Source organism: Schistocerca cancellata, chromosome 7 (assembly GCF_023864275.1).
Source record: "Schistocerca cancellata isolate TAMUIC-IGC-003103 chromosome 7, iqSchCanc2.1, whole genome shotgun sequence".
In the NCBI taxonomy this organism is placed as follows: Eukaryota; Metazoa; Arthropoda; class Insecta; order Orthoptera; family Acrididae; genus Schistocerca; species Schistocerca cancellata.
In genome coordinates, this window is record NC_064632.1 from 34,970,350 (window position 1) to 34,976,349 (window position 6,000).

Below are 6,000 nucleotides of genomic sequence, written 5' to 3' on the forward strand. Positions count from 1 at the left end.
GATTTGAATTAAGGGTGAGGACACCCTATCCACTTTCCTCCAGAACCTCAATATCTTCTCCACCATTCATTTCACCTGGTCCTACTCAATCCAAAAAGCCACCTTCCTCGATGTTGACCACCTCAAGGATGGCTACATCAGTACCTCCATCCATATCAAACATACCAACCACCAACAACGTCTCCACTTTGACAGCTGCCACTCATTCCATACCTAGAAGTCCCTTCCATACTTCCTAGCCACCTGTGGCCATTATATCTGTTGTCATGAGCAGTCCCTCTCAAAATATAAGAAGGGTGTCACTGAGGCCTTCACAGACTGTAATTACCTCCCCAGCCTTGTACAAAAACAGATCTCCCATGCCTTATCTCTCCAACCACTGACCACCTCCCTTAAGTGCCGTTATCTGGCCTCAGAGGAGCATTCCCCTACTGACTCAGTACCACCCAGGCTGAAGAAACTGAATTACATTCTCCACCACGGCTTTCATCATAACCTGAAATGAAGAATGTTGTATCTGCTATGTTTCCCACCCCTCCCACAGTGGTATTCCACCACCCACCAGAACTACCCAATGTCCTCCTCCAACCCTGCACAGCCCATGCTTGCAGCCCCTTGCCTCATGACTCATAATCCCTGTAATAGACATAGATGCCGAACCTGTCCCATACATTCTCCCACCATCACCCATTCCAGTCTGGTCACAAGCATCACCTATCCCATCAAAGACAGGGCTACCTATGAAACTAGTCATGTGATCTACAAGCTAAGCTGCAACCACTGTGCTGCATTCTACATGGACATGACAACCAGCAAGCTGTCTGTCTACATGAATGGGCACTGACAAACTGCAACCAAGAAACAGTTGAATGACCCAGTTGCTGAGCACGTTGCCCAACATGATGTTCTTCATTTCAGTGACTGCTTCACAGCCTGTGCCATCTAGATCCTTCCCACCAACACCAGCTTTTCTTAACTGCACAAGTGGAAGCTCTCCCTTAATATATTTTATGTTCCAGTAACCCTTTTGGCCTCAGCATTCATTAGTCATTGTCCTTTGCCCACCTATCCCTTTTCCTGTCCCCTTCCAGTACAACACAGCTCTCTAGTCCACCAAAACACCCACAATCTTTTTACCTTTCTCCTTCTCATGTGGCTTCTGTGCATCAAGATTGCATTTTGCATGTTGTCTTATTTATTATTTATAAATTGACTTTTTGTTTCAATCTGATGACCACTGTGGGAAAAAAAAATACCTATAATTTTTTAGCAGTGTGACCTACACACTTCTGCATTCATTGTTTTGTTGTATTGATAATGATTATAGTATGGAATAACGACTTTCCTAATGTCCAATATGGGTGCCACCTCCAGGAAAATTTCCTCATGCTAACTGAGGTTAGGTTGTCAGTTTCTACATGTATCCGGTTTCATGATTAGTTGCAATATACTCCTTTGGATAATGATTATCATGACTATTTTCCTATGTGGTGTAATATTTATCCTGACCAGATGGTATGCATGTGATAGGTTCGACATTGCACTTTGTGACATGCATTGAGTGTTTGGTATTTTATGTAACAAATTGCAACTTTAGCCTTTTGTTTCACAGGATGATCTGAGAATGTGTTATGAATAAAAACCTGAAATTATTCATCATAAACTAATAAAAGGAGTTATTTTTCAACTCTGGCTTTTGTCATATTGAAGTTGGGAAAGTACAAATACACCAGGTTATTGTAATTTATCGATAAAGAATTCTATTTGGATCTGGAACAAGGAATGTCAGAAAGCTCTTATGCTATTTAAACTGCTTTGTATAATAGTAACTTGCTGTATAGACTCATCCTTGCCATTTTCTATGTGCCTGATGGTAGCAATGATAGTCTCAATGCACATCTGTTTTGAATAAAGACTGTAAATGGGGGAGATACATCCCAAACAATTGCTTCCACAAGCAGGATGCTCCAAACACACCAAAGAACTTACACTGTAACTGCGAAGGGATTCATTAGGAGTGGATAGTAATAACATTGAGGAGGAGGAGGAGGAGGAGAAGGAAGAAGACAAGAGTTGAAGATTATGTATCTGAAAGAGGCTAAAGATGAGAAGATATGAAGGTGGTTCGAAAAGTTCTCGGAATCACCAGGCGAGGTCAGTGCTAGCGCAACGAGTTGTTCACATGATATTCATTGGACTGTTGTGTGTAAACACATGCCACATCAGTGATCTTGGAAGAGAGCTGTGGCAGTGATGTGACTCTGTTGTTGCCGTGTAGTGATTTTGCGAAGATGGAAAAAAACGAGATTTGAGCAGTGATTAAGTATTCTGTAAAGAAAGGTATGAAAGCGAAGGACATTCATGCTGATTTCCAGAATACACTGGGGGCTCTACTCCTTCATATTCAACTGTTTCCAAGTGGACAAATGAATTTAAATTTGGTCGGGAGAGCTTATATGATGATCTGCACAGTGATCGGCCAAGATGTGTCACTACTTCAGAAACCATTGCAAAAGTGCACAAAATGGTCATGGAGGATCGCCGATTGAAAGTGTGTGAAATTGCTCATGTTTGCCAGATGTTATCTGAAAGTGTATATCACATTTTAACTGAAGAATTAGAAATGAAAAAAAAATTGCTGCAAGATGGGTGAAATGACTCTTGATGCTGGAACAAAAACACATGAGGATGGACATATCGGAACAATGTTTGGCCCATTTTAGAAGAAACAAAGAGGATTTTTGGCACCACTTTGTAGCCACAGATGAAACTTGGGTGCATTACTATACCCCAGAGACAACACAACAGTCAAAGCAGTGAAGACATGCTGATTCTCCACCACCAAAGAAAGCAAAGACAATTCCTTCAGTGGGAAAGGTCATGGCATTGGTGTTCTTGTATGCGAAGGGGATTCTGTTAGTAGATTATCTACCTACTGGGCAAGCAATTACTGGAGAACACTGTACTAACCTCCTGGATAATTTGCAACAAAAGATACGTGGAAAAAGGCCAGGTTTAGCAAGGAAGAAATCATTTTTCACCAAGACAATACGCACCTGCACACATGTGCCGTCACCATGGCAAAATTACACGAACTAAGGCACCGGTATAAATTATTGCCACACCCACCTTATTCACCTGATATGGCTCCATCAGAATTCCATCTCTTCCCAAAACTGAAAATTTTTCCTGATGGACGAAGACTAACTTCAAATGAAGAATTGATAGCCGGAGTTGACAACTATTTTGTAGGTCTGGAGGAAACTCACTTTCGAGATGGGATCAAGGCACTGGAGCATCGGTGGACCAAGTACATTAATCTACAAGGAGATTACATAGAAAAATAATAAAATTTTCAATGATGTAAGTACTTTCTTTCTATTCCATTCTGAGAACTTTTCAAATCACCCTTGTATTTAAAACTGTCTGCAACAGTAAACATCGAAACCTGAATCATGGTGATAATTGGAAAGTAGTGAGATGTTGCTTTGGTAAAATGGGCTGTGAGAAAGTTGATAAATAGCACACAATGGAATACTATTTAGAAGAATGAATTTAGTCTGAGATCATTGGAGATTGTGTTGGCCAGAACAGTTTATTGACAAACTTATTAAGTATATTCTTGAAAGCTATGGACACTTTGGTGCTCAGAAATATTTAAACAAATTACAGGAAAAGGTATACTTTTACAACATGGCAAAACAGTAAGGAAACAAATTTCAATTTGTGACTGTTGCCAACAAGTGAAGGTAAGTAGGAGAACTCGCCAGAGTCAGATGTAAACCATACAACCTGAGAAACCTATGAGTCTTTTTGCCTCCACATTATACAGCTTGTTACCACAAACAAGAGGGGGGTACCATTTAATATGTGTCATATTGGACATATTTTCTAAGTATATCAAATTATATGCTGCTAAGCACACAAGTAAAGCACTGACTGCAAAAATACAAAAGAACTATTTTACACAAGTAGATACACTAGTAACAATGATGTCTGATAATAGATCACAGTTTGTCTCAAAATCTTGGAAAGCATTTATTGAGAGGACAGGAATAAAATTCATTTCAATATCTGCTTACCACTCAGCCAGTAAACGAGGTGTATGAGAGAGATAAGTAGGTTCTACAGGACTTATTGCAGTGATAAACACACATCTTTGACTGAACACTTAGGTAATTTGAACAGATTGCGGCACATATCCACAGATTTTCCACAACATGGAATAGTAAATGATAAAAAAAATAAAGTTGATTTCGTTAATGAATTCATTGGAATTCCTGAATCTAAACCTATTTCAGCACAAGAAAGAGAAGCTGTTGTGAAAGAAATAATGAAGAAACGAAGGAATGCAAGGAAGAAGAGACACAATGCTAGAGTTAAAATAACACAGCTGAAGTAGGAGATTTAGTCTTAGTTTAGACCCACAAGAGATCCAAATTGTTAACTGCTGAGTTAAAAAAGTTCTTTGATATCTATATACGCTATTTACACCTACAGTGAAAATGTACCTAATTCATTAAATAACAAATTACAAGCAGCAGGTATTTTCTGTGATTTGTCAAAGGCATTTGATTGTGTGAACCACAACATCCTTTTAAATAAATTAGAATTCTATGGTGTCATGGGCAGTGCTGCAAAATGGTTCAAGTCATACCTCGCTAACAGGAAACAAAGGGTGTCAGTGCAAGGGACTAGTGAATTAAGTCATCAGTCATCATCAGAATGGGAAGAAATGACATGTGGTGTCCCACAAGGATTCATAGTGGGGCCATTGCTTTTTCTTGTGTACATTAATGATCTCTCATCAGTCTTTTTTTTTTTTTTTTTTTTTTTTTTTTTTTTTTTTTTTTTTTTTTTTTTTACAGGTGACAGAAGTATTGCAATAAATATTATGTCGAATGTAGTTCTAGAAAGATCTGCTAATGATATTTTCATGGATATTAATAAATGGTTTAAAGCCAACTCACTGACATTAAACTTCGAAAAGACTCACTATATGCAATTCAGAACCTGTAAGAGGTTTCCACCCAGCATATGCATAAAGTATGAAGAAGAGCAGATAGAAGAGGTGGACAGTCTTAAATTCCTGGGATTACACCTTTATAATAAATTCAGTTGGGAGGAACACACCACAGAACTGCAGAGATGCCTTAATAAATCTGTATTTGCAATTCGAGTGTTAGCTGGCATAGGTGACATAAAAATGAAAAAAGCTTGCATACTTTGCCTATTTTCATTCCATAATGTCATATGGTATAATATTTTGGGGTAACTCTTCAAGTCAAACGAAAGTTTTCAGAGTCTAAAAGCATGTAATATGTATTATTTGTGGAGTAAACTCACAGACGTCCTGTAGAAACCTCTTCAAAGAACTGGGTATACTAACTACTGCCTCTCAGAATATTTACTCCTTAATGAAATTTGTCCTAAATAATATATCTCTTTTTCCAACAAACTGTTCAGTTCATACAGACAATACGAGGAACAAAAATGATCTGCACAAGGACTTAAAAGCACTTACTTTAGTTCAAAAAGGGGTCCACTACTCAGGAACACTTATCTTCAATAATTTGCCAGCAAACATAAAAAATTTAGTTACAAATAAAGATCAGTTTAAAAGGAGCCTGGAAGACTTACTAGTGGCCAACTCCTTCTACTCCAATGACGAAGTTTTTAATAGAAACAAATGATGTATTGTATATATATTCATACTATTAATATTGTTATTTCAGCTTTAAGAAAAATATTGACATGTTCCACATCCAAGAGGATCTCCTCAGCACAGATCTATGGAACGAAAAACTTGTGGTGCCGATGAGGTCGGCACCAGCATTGATATATGCTTTTCTCTAGACTCCGAGCATTGTCTTTGCACCCTAAGCTAAGATTATCTTTGCTTTCTTCCGCCATAGCTAGTTCTTTGTAAGCCTTGCTTGTATAAAGAGGTGAATAAACGAACTACTGCAAAATGGGAGTGTTGTTTGGTGTAACCGACCC